Source organism: Camelus dromedarius, unplaced genomic scaffold (genome assembly GCF_036321535.1).
Source record: "Camelus dromedarius isolate mCamDro1 unplaced genomic scaffold, mCamDro1.pat HAP1_SCAFFOLD_172, whole genome shotgun sequence".
NCBI classification, from domain to species: Eukaryota; Metazoa; Chordata; class Mammalia; order Artiodactyla; family Camelidae; genus Camelus; species Camelus dromedarius.
In genome coordinates this window covers 105,244-126,273 of record NW_026989779.1, presented here as the reverse complement: position 1 = coordinate 126,273, position 21,030 = coordinate 105,244, and the positions used below count along the sequence as shown (strand labels likewise).

The 21,030-nt window shown below is 42.1% G+C and overlaps 1 long non-coding RNA gene across 1 annotated transcript in view; it reads right to left on the bottom strand.

The window, feature by feature from the left end:
• The window catches only part of LOC135320634 (uncharacterized), an 83,939-nt gene extending 64,189 nt beyond the window's left edge, over window positions 1–19,750 (bottom strand). Inside the window, exons 1-2 of the long non-coding RNA XR_010379880.1 lie at window positions 19,431–19,750; window positions 16,745–16,968 (exon numbers count right to left, since the gene is read on the bottom strand). This is a non-coding gene — a long non-coding RNA (uncharacterized LOC135320634). The remainder of the gene's footprint in view (window positions 1–16,744; window positions 16,969–19,430) is intronic.
• Between the last annotated feature and the right edge of the window lie 1,280 nt (window positions 19,751–21,030).

Sequence of the window (21,030 nt, the reverse complement as noted above, 5' to 3'; positions counted from 1 at the left end):
GCAGAATATGTAAACAGATTTACACGTAATAAGAAAGAAAAACAAACAATTCAATCCAAAAATGGGCAGAAGACCTAAAGAAACATTTCTCCAAGGAAGACATACAATTGGCCAATAGGCACATGAAAAAGTGCTCAATATCATTATCAGAGAAATGCAAATCAAAACTGCAATCAAGTATCACCTCTCACCAGTCAGAATAGCCACCATTCAGAAGTTCACAAACAATAAATGCTGGAGAAGCTGTGGAGAACAGGGAACCCTCCTACACTGTGGTGGGAATGCAGTTTGGTGGAGCCATTGTGGAAAACAGTATAGAGGTTCCTCAAAAGACAAAAAATTGACTTCCCATATGACCCAGCAATCCCACTCCTAGGCACATATCCAGAAGGAACCCTAATTCAAAAAGACACCTACACCCCAATGTTCACAGCAGCACTATTTACAATAGCAAGACATGGAAACAACCTAAATGTCCACTGACAGATGAATGGATAAAGAGGTTTTAGTATAATTGTAAAATAGACTACTATTCAGCCATAAAAATATAATAAATTAATGCCATTTGCAGCAACATGAATGGACCTAGAGAATGTCATTCTAAGTGAAGTAAGCCAGAAAGAGAAAGAAAAATACCATATGAGATCGCTCACATGTGGAATCTAAAAAAAAAACAAAAACCAAAAAACAAAAAAGAAAGAAACAAAAAGATAAAGTTATATACAGAACAGAAACAGACACAGAGACATAGAAACCAAACTATGGTTACCAGAGGGGAGAGGGTGTGGGAAGGAATAATTTGGGATTTCAAGATTTGCAGATACTGACTATGTATAGAATAAACAGCAAGTTTATACTGTATAGCACAGGAAATTATATTTAATATCTTATAGTAACTTATGTTTAAAAAGAATATGAAAATGAATACAGGTATATTCCTATATAACTGAATTGTTGTGCTGTACCCAAGAAACTGACACAACATTATAAACTGACTAGACTTCAATGAAAATATTTTTAAATAGACCAATAAGGAAAAAAAAGAAAAAGGATATTATCAAACCAAAAGAATAAAGTAATGATTCAGGCTACAATATGGATGAACCTTGAAACTTTATGCTAAAATAAGCCAGACAGAAAAGGACAAATAGTGCCCTTTTAGATGAACTGTATCTAAGCGTTTACTGTACTACTCCTGTAAATTTTCCGGAGGTTTGAAGTCTATCAATATCAAAATAAAATGTATTATTCATTAAAAACATAAAAGGATTCTTTAAAGGAGGGCTTTAATTATTAAATGCAGAAGTGCAAGTAAAGCTCCTGGAACAACACTTTTCATGTCCACAGACAGTCACTGCTTTCACTGCCACTCAGAGGGTGGTGCCAGCGCTGATGAAGGCTGCCTCCACTCACTCCCCTGCAGAGAGTTGTGAGAGCCTGGGCTCTGACAGGCAGGGTGACGGTGACCCTGTGTCAGACACAGCCATGCCCCAGACTCTGCGATAACCAACTTTCTTATACAAACTGCTCCATGTAACATAAACACGCTACAGGGATGTAACTTACAACACAGGGAATATAGCCAATGTTTTACAATAACTATAAATGGAGAATAACATTAAAAATTGTGCATCTATTGTACACCAGAAACATACCATATTGTAAATCAGCTATACCTTTATAAAAAAATTAAAAAATAATTTAAAAATGTTATCTCTTTAGTAGGCAATTTGGTTTTTAAGTAAATACTAAACAGCTTAGAATGTATAAAAGCATTAAAGTGTGATGTTTGTTTACATATTTATTTACTTTCAGCCTCCTGCTAAAAGAGAAATTAAACAATTTTTTTAAACACAGCTTAAAAACCATAACAACAAATAGACAAAGTGAGAGTGAAGAGAAAATGGAGATTCAATAATTAAATGAAACCAGGGGGAGGTAAAGTCATAAAAATGGATGCCATTAAGCCAGGGTAAGTGTTAAAGGCCTACTAGAAATTCAGCTGTAAGATTCTTGGCAGCTGATGTGAAGGAAAAGCTCAGCTGGGCTAACGAGCTAAGTCATAAATCTAAGTGTCATAAGTGTCGCTTTAGTGATCTAAGTTCTGCCGGGCTAACTCGTAAATCTGAAGTTTAGTGTTAGTTTACTGGGCTAACAAGCTAACTCGTAAATCCAATATCAACAAGTGTCAGTAACATGATCTGTTCCAAGTTGATAAGATCCAGTGTACTGATTCCTTGCTTTTTGTTGTTTGAGCCTTATTAGCTAATAGCCCCATACTTGTAATTAAACCTATAAAACCTCATGTGCACATCTTGGAGGTGCTCAGAGCTTCGGAGCAGAAGCCCCTCTGAGCCCGCCGGCATAATAAATCTGAGTACTCCAACCCTCCGAGTGGTGCTTGTTTCTTGGCTGGCCTGTGGTTTCTGTAACATTAAAGCAAAAAGAAAAAGATGATGGGGCGGGCGGGAGAGCTCAGTGGTAGAGAGTGTTCTTAGCGTGCACGGGGTCCCGGGTTCAAGCCCCAGGGCATCGACTAACAGATAAATATACCTAATTACCTACCCCCCCCAAAAGAGACCCAAAGAAAAGAAAACGAGAAATTTCTTTCCTAAAAAAACCTGATATTAAATTTAGATTAAATATTTTAAGAAAAATAGAAAAAGATGAGTGACACAAGCGATAATGCCCGAGAGATAAATCCGCGGTGGCTGCTGGAAGGTCCCCATATCCCACGTGCAAAAATCTGAAACAACCTTCTCACCACTCAGAGTCATCCTCAGCCCACCCCACTCCTCCCCCTGTTAAATGCAGGAGCACAGGCAGGGCCTGGCCTTTGCTCTCTTTGTGTCATCACAGTGAGACAGGATGGAAGGGGGCAGAGCACAGCCATTCAAGGAAGGCCACAGCAATTAACATCAAAATGGTGAAGGATTCAAACTCCAATAGGCCTTGAGGCTCAGGATGAAGAGATTTAACTTCTAGCAGAGCTTGAGCTTCATTATACAACCATTGTAATAGTAACATGGTGAATAATACACCCCCAGGCACCATGGGAGTCCCAAGGCTAGCCACAAAAGGTCAAAGGGTGGGAAATGGCAAACTCCCTGGGAATCCCAGCCCCTTGCCCTTAGGCTGGTCCTTCTACTTATTAGCATATGAAACCACCAAGCCCAAGAAAACAAGCAACACAGCGCCGCCTCGCGGTCAACCCTCTCTCTCCCTCTTCGGAGAACGCCCACGCTCTGTGGAGTGTGTACCTACTTTTAATCTGAGCACCCAACCCCCACACCTCGTGGCGATTCTCTTGCCTTTCAATGTATCTCTCTGAGTAAATCTACCTTTACTCAACAGTTGTCTGCTCTTGAATCATTTCCTACACGAAGCCAAAGACCAACATCTGGAGGGACAAATCCCAGGGGCTCAACTAATGTGTGGGACACAGCCCTTCTCATGCCCCACATCTGTTTTCTTGTATCAACAGGACTGGGTTGTGAAGGGAGTTCTTAGGCCCCAGCTAAGGGACAGAAGCAGCCCTGGCGTCGGTCCGGTTCTCTATGGTTTTCTGTTGTGCTGACTCCCAGCCACAGAGCGTTCTCCCTAGGCCTGTCCCCACAAAACCATTCTCTCCAAAATACAAGAACATCATGTCACAGTCCTCTTGTTCAACCAGGAAATGTTCAGCCCACTTTTTCCTTCCCCAGTAGAAACCTAACTGTTCTCCCTCCCATCCCACCTCTTCTTTCTTTGTGAGAACGCTGCTCTCCACACAGACCATCCTGAACGCAGGTGCCTTGCTGGCTGGGACCGAGATGTTTCAGTCTCACAGCCTGCGTCCTTTCACTTTACCCTTGCTACCTTAAGCCTTTCCTGAGTCTCCCACCCCTCTGATTCTGAACTTCACAAAGTGCTGAGGTTACAGTCACTATGTTCATACCTCCCAGGTTTTAGCTAGTTTTCCTTCGCAATATCTTCACTAAGGAGCTGCATCAAGAAGTTTAAAGAGGCTATTCTTACATTTGAACTGAGGAGTCTGCATAAAATTTAAATGGCTTTGAAGAGAGAGTTAACCAGGGACAGAGTTGTCGCAGGTCCTAGTCAAAAGTGTCATGAGGCAAAATGTTCTTCAAAGGCTCAGAGTGGCTTCTGAACACGGAGTCGGCAGGGAGGAGATGCCAGGCAGTGAGTGGAGTGAGTGACACTGGGTACACTTCCCCAGCTGGGGAAGAATTGGATTTTGTTCTAGTTTTCCAAACAATTTCTGACTACCATTTTCTCTTATTGTCACATACCATTTCCTACGAATTAAGAAAATCAATGTCAGTCATTTGGGTCACTTGGGAGAAGCTACGCGATGCCATTCACAGGGCTGTGATATAACAGCCACACCAGTCTAGGTTAAAAGACCAGTGGGGGTAATTTCCGAGGTATACAAGGGCATGCAGCAAACTCCCCAGCTTCAATGACCTCATCTCAAAGGTGGGGCCAATACAACTACCAAGCAATGCGCATGATGATTATGGCCAACATCTGTCTACAAGGTAAGTGCCCGTGACAGCTGCCGCTTAATGGTGAATGAGTACGATCAGCGAGGCTCAGTCTACCTGGCCACACGTGCCCTGCCTTCCTGCCTTGGTGCAGCAGCAGAGCTTGTTTAGCTGAGATGAACGCCCCCAGAGCAGCCCCGACGGGAAAGCTCCCATCTCTGCACAGCGAGGTGTGTTCCTTTCCTTCTCAAAGCTGATCACAGTTTGCTGTCGTCTGTTTTTATGTTTATCCCTTTAGTATCTGCCTCCCCTCCTGGGTTTTGCTCAAAAAGCACAGGGCCAGGTATGTCTTGCTGCCTGCTGGATATTCTGGGCTGGGAGACAGGCGAGCCCACACCTGCTGAACGGAGAGACCAGAAGGCCCAGGGGCCCATGCTGAACCGAGGACCCTGCACCCAAAATTATGGTCTGAGTTTGGGCAAATTACACAGTCTTATTTACCCTGTGATTCCTCATCTGTCCAAGAAAATAACTGCCCATGGCACATACAGTTACAAGGATTAAAGGAAATCACCAAATTCACAACATATTCAAGGGGCCACCAGTGCGTCCTCAACAGACACATGCTGCCTTTACGGCTCTGACACACGCTAAGTGGGGCGGACGGACGCAGTGAACACTGCTAAGTGCCAGTGTGTTAAGTGCTTCATGTGTGTTATAATATTGTTTACAACATGCAACAAACTCAGGAAGAAATGAATATTATCATGCCCATTTCACAGATTCACCAACAGGTTAAGGGAAGTTACACTCTAGTCCAAGGCCCTTTGGTGAGGAAATGGCTATTTAAGCCTGAATCTGAGCCCAGGCCTAGGATACGTCTCTCTCCAATCCACCTGACCACTTGCCTATGAAAGCCACCTGTCCAAAACACAAGTTTGCACAGGCCAGCTCTTAAATGCAATGTGTGCCACTGTTTGTCAATGTTGGTTAATTACCATAAACTGCTCTCCGAAACCGCTACAGAAAAGACAGGTGGACCCACATCCCTGCCCACAAAGAAGAGGAGTTCTGTCTTGCCTTCTCCTGTAGTGTGCAGAACACCTTCCCTACACCACCAAATCTTTTTTATATGCTTCATCCGTGTTTATGTTTGCACACGGCATATTAAACTAGAAGGTAACTGCAGTAATTCCATCTCGGTTGCTTTCCAAGGTTGCAGATTATCCATAATCAGTCCGTGAACGAAAATACTACAATGTGAATGAAAATACTGCAACCATGTCAGTAAACAAAGAATGCTGAAACCAAGTCAACTGCGGCTGCCGCCACCCCCCAGCGAGGACAGGCCTGCAGCCCAGCCTCTGCAGCCACTCACAATGGTGCCCTCTGAGGGGACTCAGAATAAGAAAGGACAGGATACTGGCCCTAGATAGCTAGGTGCTTGTCAAATGAATGAATTCAGTGAGCCCAAATGTTTGCTTCCTCCCATAAATATAAAAGCACTAAATTCTTTAACTTGAGATATCTGGTTTTCTTTAGATAACAAGCAATCTTTTATTGTTCCAACTACCTGGTCTTTGTTGTAAAGCTCCTATATTTCTTAGCTCCTCCCCTACGTCTTTGGAACAGTCCCTCAGAGCAATCTGAGAGGCTGTCATCCCCGCTGGAGTCCTCTCACCGAATAAAACTTAACTCTTAACTTTTATGCTGAACATTTATTTCAGTCGACACAACTTACAACAAACCCAGGAAGAAGTGAATTTTATCATGCCCATTTTACTGATTCACCAACAGGCTAAGTGAGGTTACATTCTATTCCAAATTCCTATGGTGTGGAAATGCCGATTTAAACCTGAAGCTGGGGTGCCCATGCCTGTGTTCCTTCTCTCTCCCATCTACCTCATCACTTCTCTGTGAAATCCACCTGTCCAATACACAAGTTTGCAGCCGGCCAGCTCTTAAATGCAATGTGTGCCACCATTTGTCAATGCTGGCTAATTACCATAAACTGCTCTCAGAAGCCGTTACAGAAAAAACAGGTGGACCCAATTCCCTGCCCACAAAGAAGAGGAATTCTGCCTTGCCTTCACCTGTAATGTGCAGAAACCCTTCCCTACACCACTAAATTCAAACGTATGCTTCATCCGTGTTTATGTTTGCACAGGACTCATGAAAGAACAAGGTGTCTGCAATAATTCCATCTCGGTTCCTTTCCAAATATACAGATTAGCCCAAATCAGATCCAGAACAGACACAACTCATCAAATCCGCAATGAAACACACTGGATTAAGAACAAAATGCTTGTCCTAGTCCAGAAAACTACGGGTCCCTCTTTCTTCCTGTCATTATACAATCCCACCAGAACTCAATAATTTGCTGTCTGCTCATCTGCCAACCAAACTCAGAGAAGAGTCAACTCAGCAGAGCGCCCTACTGGGGAGAACACCCCGCAGCAGCACTGCGAGCTTCTTGCCCTCCCGCATGCTCTGCTGACCCTTAGTGTCCTCCGTGACCAGGCCAAAAGAGCTGTTCCCAACAGCTGCAAAGACCCACACAGTAAATAAAAGCATTTTATTTTAGACGATATGTTACATATATACCCATCTCTGAAAGCAGCTTTTCCAGAAGCTCACATCTTCAACATTAATCTGCAAAGGCAATCCGGGTCCCCAAGGGAAAGCAAGTCTTAAGACGATGCTAAGGCCTCCAAAGTCCTCTCCAGAACCATCAATCAAACTGCCTGCAGGCCTGCAGCTGCAGGCGGCTACATGTCTGTTTTTAAAGCACCCCCCTCCTGCCTTCGTGTGCTAAAATGTCCCTCTACGCCCTCCCATCTCAGGGTAAGAACAGCCGCTGCAGAACCTCACAGGGCAGCACTGACAGGACTGGACACAGAGGATCAGAGCTAAACTAAGCCTTCTGATGACACGAGCTTGTCACTGTGTCACTTTACAGATGAAGATATATATAGAGAGAACTGGGGTGATCTTGCTCAAAGTCACACAGCTAATAAGTGGCAAAGTCTATAACTCTGCTCCTCCCTTCAGCGTGACGCCCCATCTGGGACGCTCACAGGGTTCTCTCGTGCCTGCCTGACCAGTCCTTTCCGGTCACTGATAACCCACCACAGGGTCTGTCCGCAGGCTGCCTTTTCAACATCTTTTCCCTCCAGTTTCTCAGGAAAAAGGCTGCTCCGGCCACTGTATGACTTCCGGCTCACCGAACCCTCCGTGCTCAGGCCAGTCATGCCTGTGTATCCGGCACCCTGCTCAGAGGCTCTTCCGTCCCTGCAGGTGGATTTTTCCACTCTCTGCAGGACACCCCCTCAAGGGAGCCTTCCTCTCGCCCTCAGCATGGCAGGTGTCCCAGGCCACATCCCGAGCTGCCCCATTAAGAATGCTTGTGCCCAGTTCTGCTAGTCAGACCAGCAGCTTCAGAGCCCAGGTTTATGCCCGGGTCACCAGGCAGAACTACTGCCCATCTCCCAGCCCCTACCCAGCAGGTCACCAGGAAGTCACAGTAGGTGCCCCACCCAATCCAGAAGGCTGTTCACTTGCCAGCACTGATGATGACTGGTTTCCAAACTTTGGTCAGTTTCACACAAAATAGCAGCTTTCACTTTGAAGCGGGGGGTTTTCCCTTCTGCTGTCCATCCTTACCGGAAACATCAAGGGAAACCAAATCGCCTTTTCTCAAATCTATTCTGATGACACATTTCCACCCACAATACTCACATACTCAAGAAGTTTGGGTCCACGTGGTTTTGTTTCCCTTACGCTAAGTGGCTCAAAAGACTTTGGGATTCTTTCTCTTTGGAGAGTATTTGTTTGTACTCAGCTTATCGGCTTTAACCTGTTTTTGTCTCTCTCGTCAGGGTCCGTGGCAGTTGCCACTTCTCTCTCCCTACAGCAGCCTCCCTCCCAACTTCTAATCTAGGAAATCAGCTGTGATGAGGGGCCCGGGGGAAGTCACAGAAGATGGATCTAAGGCACAGAGAGGCGACATAATTTGCCCGAGAAGATCAGCTTCAACCCCCAACAGTGTGTCACGTCCCTCTGTTTAACTCTTATGCTAAACTACTTAACTTTTAATAGATTATGGTTATAAACAGATGAGGTATCAAAATACATACAAGGACACACGTCAACTCTAAGATTTTCATTAACTCCACTATTTTGCTTCTATTTATTTTATTTGTATTAAAAGAATTAAGAACCTTTGCAGTCAATATAGCAAAATGTTAATGGGTTTTAAATCCAGAATATAGAGGCATAAGTGTATTACACTTTTTTCTATATTCACAAGATAAAATGATTTGAAGGTCTCTCTCCCCTGCCCCCTACCCACTACTGGCTCTCACCTGAACTCCCAGACCACACATCAAACAGCATTTCATTTTACCCACAGCTGAACTCATCAGTTTTCCCGCAGAACTCCCTCTGCAGCTTCCCCTCCTCAGAGCACAGCAGGACCATCATTTACCGTATTAATCCACCCAAAAACCCTGGCCTTACTCCATCCTACCCACACAGACATCATTCATCCTTTCATTTTACCATCTAACATGACTTCAATCTGTTCGCTTTTTCCCACTGACCATCCCACTTCTCAGGTGGAAGCCACAAATACTTCCCACATGGAATTATGAGTCTCCCAGTGGCCCCCCAGCCACTTTTCCCTACTTGACACAAATGGGATTCTGTCACTCCCACGCTTTTAAGACTCTTTTCAAACCCACTGTTCTTAGAAGAAACTCCAAGTTCTTCACCTGGTGAAGGTCTTTGCCATGAAACTATCAGCTCAGGGAGGGGAGGACCCGCCCTCTCCCCTCAGCCCCACCCTCTGGCAGAGCATCACCTCGGGAGGACCTGCTGAGCTACACAAGCCTGTATTCTAACCCTGGTCTTGAGTTCTTAGCAAACTGCTTCACTTATCCATACAAATCCAAGGTAGATTAGAAAGATGTTAGATATTTTACTAGACTTTTGATTTGGGGATTTTGCACTAGCAACCTGCAAGTACATGTTCTAATACTTCTGTCTTCTTAAAACCACACCCAGATTTCAGTGGTATCTGTGGAATGCTTTCAGAATAAAAGGAACTGTACTTTCACAGACTTTATGTTTTATAATATGAACAACCTGGACAGGGTCACGAATAGAACCGCCTAAAAAGTGACAGAAGACGGGTTAGAGGCATAAAGCAACAGGTCGCAAGGACAGTAAGAGCAAAGTTGTTTCTCCAAATCCACCCTAAAATGTGAAAGAACAGAAAATTCTGAATTTTGAAAGTAAAAGACTATCATATAAAAAATAAAATAATCCTCTTCATCAGGGTTTCAAGATCTGACTGCAGAATTTTTAGCAGGCCATACTGAATCCTAGCACAGAAAAATCAGATGGACTAGTGGTGAGTAAGTTCCAGGAAAACGGCAGTAAAACCTCCACTTGTAAGAGGACACACAACCTCTTGTCGAATGTGTTTGTAAACCACATTCTGCAGAAATTCAGAAGATTCAGGTTCCGCTTCCAGATGGTGATGACAAGGAAGAACCGCTTGGATGCACGCTTCTAACTGAGTCACCGGCATTCTAACACTGCAGGGGGAAAAGGAGGCCCTCGGTCAAGAGCAGAGGTGTTCCTGTCGTGTTTCACAGGCCGCGCCTCGGGCACTCAGTGCCCTGCAGCAGCCCGGCCCCAGGCGAGGACACGCAGCGTGGCCCCCAAAGCAGGAAGGGCACTGTGCTTGAGAAAACCCACCCCTGATTTGGGCAAGAGGGGCTGGTGGGGTTGAGTGAACCTATAAATGCCCACAGAAACACACCTGCAATCATTCAAGTGATACAACCAAAAGTAGCAGGCTATTTTGCAAAATTTCAATTGTCAGTGGAAATTTTACCATTCCTTTCTGCTTGTCCCCTGCACTCTGAGACAGGCTTAGGCTCTCTCACACCTGCAGGTCTGATGCAATAGTTGTGAAGTCATTTTACTTTGCTGCGATAGTCCTCGCTTCCCATGTCACTCTGTCTGTCCTCTCTTAACACAGTCGGATGTCTCTCCCTGAGTTCCTTGCTCCTGCTCCTCAGATCCTGAGATAAAGGGCAAGTGAAGACACATGACCAGAAAAGGCACTGTGGACTTGAACAAAGTCCTCAGTGACCCCCTAGGTGAGTGCTGCCTACCTGTCAACTTCAGTTCTCAAGGTTCTGCCCAGGGTGACATCCAGCCAGGAGAGTGGCCCAGGCCAATTAAAAGCTGTGTGGCTTGGGTGCGGGGACAGGTGCAGGAGCTGTTTCTGGAGCCGGGCCCCTCCACACCTCTGCTCCCCTCTCTCCCTAGGCCCAGCTGCCAAGCCCCCAGCCTCCCTGATCTTCTGCATTTCTCTTCTACTCTACTCCAAACAATTTTCCTCTTCCTTTTTTCCCAAATTATCCCCAGCTGGAGTGATTTTTCAATCACAGTATCTGAAAAAATTTCCTGCAGCCGAAAAAGAGGTCTCCAGAGGTCAATACCCATACGCTGTTTCGTGAATAGAGCCCCAGGCTGGGGGGAACCTCACCAACACTCCTGGGGGCATTAGACATGTTGTGGGGTCAACCACCCTCAACAAGAGTTTGCTGCGACCCCAAGGCCCGCACAGCATCCCTGCTCACAAAAATGTAGTCAGCCCACTTATCAGTTATTAAGAAGCAAAAATACAAAATTGCTTATGTTTCTTACTAAAATTATTTATGAGATGGAAAAAGAAATTGTAATAGGAAAGAAGAAATCTGACTCCGTGTTGGATCTGTTCCTTTGGCTTTAATCCTTTGCCCTGTTTTCTAGGCTCAGACTAGTTAGCTCTACACCTGTTTTGAAAGAAAGTTGACTTTAGCCTGAAATATACAGGAGAGCCTATTCTCTGGGCTCTGATCTTTAAGGATGTTAGCTCTTCTGCACTTATGTAGAGAGTTTCAAGTTGCAAAATAAAGAATAACCTTATTTTTGTTGAAGGTTTTACAGGGGCACCATGATTTCACCCACATGGACAGCTGCAAGGACAAAGGACACCAAGGACAAACAATTCGTACAGCAAGAAGTTTGCAACAACCAACCACACCCCCTCCCCTTTGCAGTATTAAAGGAGCATGAATTCTGACTTGGGGAAGAAGGTTCTCCAGGAAATCAGTCTGACATCTTCTGGGTCTGCCAGCTTTTCAGATAAAGTCACTATTCCTTGCCCCAACACCTCATCTCCCAGTTTATTGGCCTGTCATGCAGCAAGTAGAATGAGTTTGGACTCGGTAACAAAATACATTGGAGTTAGTATGTCTCCACTTCTTCCTCATTTCCAATATGTAGCATGCACATCATTTATGATCTAGTGAAAATAATTCATCAAAGACAACAATAACAAGAAACTCACCTAGCTATCAACACTGAAGTCACAACCTGTTAATTTTACATGCCATTTAACAACAAAACCAAAAAACTTAATATAAAGGCTTGATTCCATGGAAATAAAATTATTTCTAGTCCTACAAAAATTTTTCTTTTCTATTTTCTTTTGTTTTCATTATTGAAAGGAAAATAAAAATCAAATCATTTTATTTCACGTATTTTTGTTATAGCTACATATTTTAAATACTACAAAGAGATTTAAATTGCAACAAAAAGTTCACATATTAGTATAAATATATATATACAATCAATGGGGATTAGGAAAAGAATAGACATTTACTAAAAACCCACTGCACATCCAGTCTTTTACAAGCATATCCTGGAATATAAGCTCTATGATCCAGGGGTCCCCCACCCCCATTCTCATTGCCAACTCCCTTAGTAATCAACTACCAAGGCACTAGCATAGAACCACGCAATCAGTATTTTAGGTATAAGTGAGGCAATTAGCTCATTCAATTCTAAAACAAAAACCCTAAAATAAATACTGAACTTATTTACAGATAAAGAAAATTGGACACAAAAAAGTAAACTTTCTTCCTCAACGTCAAGAAGCTAATAACTGGTAAAGGCAAGATTTGAACTCGTATGCCTGATTCTAAAAACTAAGTTGGAAATCCCATTCCACTTGTGATGGTCCAGCAGCACAAACTATCACCCTATCTTTGTTCAGATCAAGCCTTAGACAGCCTGAGACAGCACCCCTTTCCTATGGAATTCGAGGGCAAATGATAAAAATAAGGGTTTTATATCCAGCAGTTTTCTTAGGTCTCATTTACATAAAGTGTCAGCAGGTCAGCAGAAAAACTCTGGGCAATGTGAGTGGGTCCAGAGCTTTTTGCTGATAAGAAACTCAATCTATCAGGATAGAGTGACATTCCCATGAGAGGCCACATGGACATAAACTAAAGGCAGCTGAGCAATGAAAACTAGCAAGACCCTGGAACTCAAGCAAGAAGGATACCTGCCATCCCACACCCATTTGCATCTTCATCCATGTGGACACAATGTCAGGAGACCCAGATTCTTGTCCAAGTTACACCATCATGGATTCTCACCCATAAAAATTTATGACTCTATGCTGTATTAAGTCCTTTCCAACTCAAATATGATGACACCAATATCTAAGCAGAATCTCTATGTCTCCACTTCCTCTCTTCTAGTAGGAGAATAATTCTATGGCCACAGAGAAATCCAATAAAAAACCATGCATGAAGCCAGGAGAAAGTCTGCTTAAGAGACTTTGCTCTCACGCTCAGTGAATGAAAACTCAGAAAAAGTGGTCCTTCTCCCTCAGGAATTGAGAGGTAGCCAGATGTGTGTATGTGTGTGTGTGTGTGTGTGTGTGTGTGTGTGTGTGTGTGTGTGTGTGTGTAAATCAAATACAGTCAAGTCTGGGATGTGAACAGATTTTTTTATGTCACTGTCATTTCTAGGGAATGAGACAACTTTTAAAGTAATTTGAATCTAGTGTTCTGAGAGAGTCTCAGGATCTTTTGTTGGAGGAAGGGAAAGGAAAGGAGGAGAGGTAAATGAAGCAAAGGAGTAAGAATACTGCTAGGGAAAGGCAAAACATTAATTTTGTTCCTACTGGCATAACATACAAATTAGGAACTGTCTTTCTCCTGATGTCGAGAACTGAGTTGCAGAAGAAACGACAGCCTATTTCTCACTGAGCTTGTGACTATACGTGACATCTTGTAGACACAGATAATTTACCCTGAACAAATGCTAGCAGCAGGTTGTAATTCTCCTGTTTTGAGAGACAAGAAAACAGGAGTTCAAAGAGGGTAGATAACTTGACAAAAGCCAGAGGAGCAGTAAACAAGAGAGGATGAATTCAAACTCAGATCTGAATGCAGAGTCTCATCTTCCCACTCCCAGGACTGGAAAATCCTTAACACACAGGCTCCCCAGCTCCCCTGCATTGTTCCTGGCACCAAGCATTTCCCATGGCAGAGGTCTCCAGTTCTCACAGACACAGCGCTCTGTGCAGCCAATGACCTTCATCGGATCTTGATCACCTACCTGCCACGCCCACCAGGCTTCACCATACAGGCAGGAAAGCTGGCTTTCAAGTGCATACGAAGCCACCCCCTGTCTAACCTGGGTTCTTCTGGGGCTTCTCCAGCCTAAATGCAGCCATGAAACTGCTCACAGTTTGTACATGAGCCACACTACCTCTCTCCATCTGTCTCCCCACCTATACTACTACTTAGCTATGACCATTTTGAGAATCTTGGAAACAAATTTTTAAAAACACAAAAGAAAGGATTCTGGAACAAGTACTTAATACTTACAATTTTAAATGACAAGTTACAAAGTGAGTATTTACAAACCGAATCTGCCTTCCTAGGTGTCAGTTTGAGCAGTTAATATATATAATAGCAAAAAATTTTCACTTACAAAATTAACAAAAACATCAACAATAATCTGGAATAAACTCTAAAACAATGCCCATGTTGTACATGGAGAAAGTACAGGACTGTACTGAGTGGTAAAGTAAGAGGTGTGAATGTAGAGACATCAACATATTGTATGGAGGAAAGTAGTTTTGTAAAGATGTACGTTCTCCTAAATATAATTCAAAACTTACTAAAAAATCCCATGACAACTCTTATCTGTTTTTTTTTTTTAACTTGAAAAAAGTATTTTAGAATTCTTCAGGAATAATAAAGTCATAATACTAGCCAAGAAAATTAGGGATGGACAAAAGAATCAAAAAAAATCGCATTGTCAGATATTAAATAAATTTTTACACTATGTTAGATATAGCACTAGAATAAGAAAGATTGACAGAAATAAACCATGAGCTCAAAAAGAGACTCTAGTATACATAAGTATTTTTTACAGTTGGGATTTCAAATCAAAGAGCCAAGTATGAATTCAATAATTGTCTTGGGACAATCAGAGAATCACCTGGAAAAAACAAATTCTATTCCAGTCACAATGACCACAAGAAAAATTACAGATAGTGATGTAAATATTAAAAAGTACTAATAACAGCAAATACAACTCTTTATTCATATTAATTCAACTTCTCCTCTCTATAACAAGTACTATTATCATCTCCATCTTAGAGATTAGAAAAACCTACAGAAGAGATATATACCATTATAAGAAAGTATTTCTAAGAATAAAATCAAGGATAAAACCCAAAGAGAAGACATTTACTATCTTAAGATTATTTTGGGCCACAACAAAAATAAACCTACTGAACAAAATGAAAGGCAAGATATGACAAGTAAAAGCTCTGTGATACATGTTGATGAAGACAAGGGGTTAATGTTCATAACATACAAAGAGCTGTCACAAAGCAACAAGAAGCTCCCTCACTTAAATGTGTGCAAAGGACAAAAGGGATCATTCACTTTTTAAAAGTCAGATGGCTAATGAGTGAAAAATGCTCAATACCTCTCTGGTCATCAAGTGCAAACTAAAACAAAGAAAAAGCACTTTTGCTCATCATATTGGCAAATGTTTTTAAAAGATATTCTAGCTAGTGTCCATCTTTGAGAGAACAAAATGTTAGCGATCTTTTTGGAGGACGACATATCAATGGATATGTAAACTCTGAAAAACATGTGTACACACACACTGAACTCCACTTTTAGGAATCGTTTCATTTAGAAAAAAAAATCAGTTCAAAAAGATGTACTCATCAGAGCATTTACACAGCACTTTTTACAATGGTGGGAAGAAAAGCTGAAGTGAAATCATATCCAGCGATAGACAATTGGTTACATAAGTTATTCTACATCTTTTCATTCCCCACAGGAGAAGGAATTTCTAGAGTCACTTGAAAGGAGCCTGTGATGTATGTAATTGTCACATCCAGGGACTGAATTTCCAGAAACCTTAACTAAAGGAATACTCATTCAAGGTCACAGGAATGTTTGTACAAAAAGGATGCCAGTCAAACACCTTTTCTGACAGTGGAAAATGGAGAAAATTTAAGTATCCACCATCAAGACAATGATGCCGTAAATCAAGGCGAGCTGTAGGCACTAAAGGGCCAGCATTTCGGCGTGGTCCAAGGCCTTGTCCACAGTACTCTCCCACCGAAGGAGTCCTTGCACAAGAGACCAAACCTACATATCAGGAGACCCCTCTACTCTATCTGAAAGGACCGGGTGAGTCTGGAGTGGGAGGAAGTCTATGATATACCCCTGAGTGAATAAACCGAGCTGCAGAAAACATATAGTATGGCCTTATTTTTCAATAAAGCATATATACACACACATATAGATAGATTTCTGATATACGTGTATGTATGAATGTGTATATATATATGACATAGGCATAAAGGTCATGACATATATACACCATATTTTCAGCAGTTTTTACTCTCAGGAAAAAAGGGGAAGGAATGTAGGGGCTTTTTGGCACCACCACAGTTCTCTTTTCAGTACTTCAGTTAAGTATACTTGGAATTTCAAAGTTTATTTAAGTCCGAACTAAAATGGAAGATGCCTCCACAAGACAGAATGCTATACTGGTCATTAAAAATCATGCTAGGGGGGATAGAAAATTGTAGAAAAACGTGTAATAAGCACAATGGATAATGGAGGTCTCCACACAGTAAAAAGGCACAGAGTGCTTGCTGGTTTTTATGACAGAGGAGATACACAATGATGAAAAGAACAGAAAATAGATGTTAAAGTGTTAATTATTATCTCTGAGTAGTGGGATCAGGATAGACCCTTTTGCCCCTTTTTTCAGACTTTTATATTAAATACACATTATTTTTCATCTAAAAAAAGCATTTTTAGATGTCTAGTACCACACATTGAAAAAAATACACGAGTACTTACAGAAACAATAACTAGGAGACACGGCAGCAGCGCCACACAATGTAGAAAGGGCGGTCCTGATTAAAACCATGCAGTTACATAAGGACCCACAAAGTGAGAGCACCTGCTGTAACAGGGTGCTGCCCCCTTCTATTTGTCAGTTGTGTCTTCAGGGCTGAGGCAGTTCTGAGCACGGCCAGTGTCAGTGCTGGTGTCTGGATGGATGCCACTGGAGGTGAGGGCACCTGCAAGCCGAGAGGAAGAACAGAAATCATCCTCTGCTTTTTCTGTCTTCTTTCTTTGTTACATTTAAAGAGAGGCATAAATAAGATAAACTAAATCGTCCCTACTGAAATTTCAGTAATGAAACCGTTTTCAAAGTGTTCACAACTTATATTCTGCCTATAACTGTCTTTTCAACAAAGCATCATATTTATTAAATGTTAATTAACACAGTAAATTAACTACCTGTTAAAACCTATTAAAGAACATGAAATGCACTACGTGAAAGCACCACGCCTGCAGTAACTACATTAGCTGTCTTCACGGCAGTGCAGTCAGCCCCCACCATCCCGTAGCCCTGAGCTCCTGATGCTGGTAAGAGAGCACGCTGCCACCTCAGATGGAGAGAAACGGTGAAAGTGTTTTCTGAAATGTACAGCACTGACAAAACATAACTGACAAATCCCAGGCTCCTTTGAGGCTGTCATTTTATGTTTCTGACCAACACCCGTCAATGAGCAGAACCACCACATTTCCGAGCCATGGGACTCACGTGGGAAGCAGTTTTGGAGAAATTTCCAGGTATAGAATGTAACCAACTATACATAGAACTCTGAAAAAATAAAAGATTCAATACCCTGATATGGAAGACACTCAAAATATTCTCCTAAGCCTTAGTAGCTGGAAAGGCTGGGCTTCTCCTAAGCCACTTATTTATTTCACAGCCAGTGAGCATCTCCTACAAACCCTGTTTCCCTGTGTTTGCTGGGAGCCTCAGGCACAATCTTGCTGTCGATCATATAAGTCACAGGGCAGACGCGTGTCTCTCACGCCTGCAACTCTAATAAAGGCCCGCCTCCTAGCCTCAAAGTTTGAACTTGGCCCCATTTTCTAACCTGTTTATTTGGTATCTGTTCTTCTGTAAGCTGCCTGAAATGCTTTTTGGAACAAGTCAGAAGAATGAGTGGGTAGAGAAATGGACAGTTGGACAGGTGAGAGTTGGGCAGACAGACAGAGAGACTTCAAGAAAAGGGGAACAAAGAAAATTCCCTATGCAGAACCCTCTTCTAGTCAGGGAAGAAAACCGCCACGGAGACGTGTGAAGAGGCAGGTGGCTTAGGGCTGTTTCCTGGATTCCATGAAAAGTCACACCAAGAGATGAGAGGGTAGAACTATAAATAATAAAAGAAAAAAGCATGCATGCTTGAAAAATATATCTACAATATGTACTTTCTAAAGAATAGATTCAAATCAGCAGGGCCCAATACCACAATCCTTGGGTATTTACAGAAATGAGAATCCCATCTCCAAACCACAAGGCATCCCTTAGGAGCACTGAGAGTCTTCACGGGGTGGTCATAAAGCCGTCACCGCAAAAGCTATGCTCTCCTGCACTTACGAGGAACGAGCAGCGGTGCTAGGGCTGCCCACGTGTGTCACTTACACCCCCCAGCACCTCTACGGTGGGGACGACTAGCGAGCCCCATCTCTGCAGGACAGAAAACTAGTCCGAGAGACGCTAAGCCGGCCAACCAGTTCTCCATCTCACAGGACTGGTCATTCCAGAGCAGGACTCGAACTCGGACCCACGTTTGTAATCACGGTTCTACCATGCTTTGTGTGCTTATTTTGTGTATAATACATTTGTTTCTGGCATGAAAGGACATTTAATAAATGATCGGTTGTCTCGTCTATCTCATTAGCTCACAATCTTTATATTTTTGAATTGTAATCTTTTCCCCTGGAGAAAGGAACGGAAAGAGCAGTGGTCAGAATGAGCTGGGGCTCAATTCTTTATCTGTTACCACATCTCATCCAAGTCCCCAACCAGGGAGAAGGATCAAATGTCCTCTTCATCTTTTAAAGAGAGGTCTCCAGTGATGGAGACTTACTCAACTCCAAAACCAAGTCTGGGGGAAGGGCACATGCAGCAACCAGAGCAGTATCATGTATAGGAAGGTGAAAAGAGCTCAGGGGGTCAGCCTGATTTAATTTCAATCGATAAAAGAATACAACACACTAAAAATACTAGCATGCAATGGATTGGCTCTTTCTTGACATCTAGCAAGTTTCCACAGCCCACATGTAACATTATCGTGAACTAGTGAAAGGAAGAGTCCACAGATAGGGAAAATCAATGCCACAGTCAGGCTGAAACCCAGGCTGGAGGAAAGGAAGAGAAAGGGCATAGTTAAGAATAGGGGAAAGTCTGGGAAAAAGATATCATCACAAGGATTCTCAAGCATCATTCAGCAATCATAAAATCATTCATTCAAGAGTTACTTAGGTCGTATTTTGTGCAAGATATTACAGAGGGCAAAGAAAGACCGCAGCGTCCATAGTAGCAGCAAGTGGTGGGGCTATAATACAGTTCTGATTCCGGTACCTTGCACACTTTTACTCAGTATAAAGGGAAATAATAAAGTAAAACAATACTATGTAAACTCTACACATTGTTGAAAAAAATTAAAGAAGACCTAAATACCTGGACAGACACACCACGCACATTCCTGGATCAGATGACAGCGCTCTTCGAATGTCAGTGTTCCACAGAGCGATCCATATATTCAACGTGGTTTCGATCACAAACCCAGTGGGCTCCTCTGCAGTAACTGACTAGCTGCTGCTACAATTCATATGGGAATTCGAGGGTCTCAAAACCAAAACGTACTTGAAAAAGAAGAACAATGTGAGAGGACATGTAATTCTCAATTTCAAACCTTACAACTGTATCTCCAGGTGAGATTAGAGGCCATTTTAAGTTATTACTGTGTTTATCCTTATTTTCTAAATTCTCTACAACGAATATACCTGTTAGAATAAGAAAAATAAAAAGTAAGGTATCTTTTAAAACATGCACAACGATTCATTCATTGGGAAAAATATTATTTTAACTATAAAGAAATAAACAAATATCTAGTGAAAAAGGACTACTTAAAAACAAGGGTGCATTTACATTTTTCATAAATTGAAAACTGAAAAGCACAAACACATCAAGTTTCTAGGGAGACCTGTGAAACATATTAGTAGTTATTTTCAAAAATTCTAATTGAACAATGAAAACTCAAGAAAGGGAAAATCGTGATTGACAGCCAACTGCAAACACATGGAGAGCAAAGGCCTAGAAATCACAGTTCCTTTAACTCTGCTACTAACTCAATAGGAGAGGAAATTCCTCCCTGAGGGGACAGTGGAATCCCATGCATAAGACAGGATACACAGTACAAACTGCACTAGAATCTGGGGTGATTTTCATAGAAGAATTCTTAAGTAACAACATTGCTGAAAAACTATAAAAACACTGACAGACAGATTAAAACACACAGTCATATATATTATATAGAAACATATGAAGTCTGCTCCCATGTTACATAGAAATACAAACATATTTGTGCATTTATAGGCACTGATTACTTTATCTCAGATACAATATTTCAACTAAAACAAAAAATCAATAATACACACCTCTTATCAAATCTACTTGATAAGTTACTCTGCTATGTAACCATAATGTGTCTAAGATAGATCTAAAATTAGTGAAAAAGATCTTTGTATGGTTTCTTGAATTCTTCTCAAAATTCCAAGCTTAATTTTAAAATAGATCTCAGCAGTATTTCTATATTATCTTTTCCCTCGTGAAATGAACAACATAGTCTGTTGTCAAAATTCTGTCCTTACAATGATTCACGAGCACCGTATCCTCACAAAACTGCTGGACAGCAAGGCGCTATCCAGACACTGTGACCAAACAAATGAAACACAATGAAGACAGTGACCCTATTCTGGAGGGCATATAATCTGTGTCAACACCGGGTATTCATTTGATTGGTTTGATTGGGTAGCAAGATGAAATCAATCAAGTACTTTCTTCTTTGAGCATTCTGTAAGTCATGACTCTTTTCAGTGTCATGAGCAGGAAAGAGTTAAGCATGACTTGATTAGGTCAAATAGCAACAATCATCACCGGAGAGTGAGTAATAAAGAAGTTAACTGATAGCAATACTTCTGCCTACATGAGACCTAAAATAAATCTACACTGATATCCGAAAGGAGAATGAGGAAATGAGGTCCCCAAAGAGAAAACA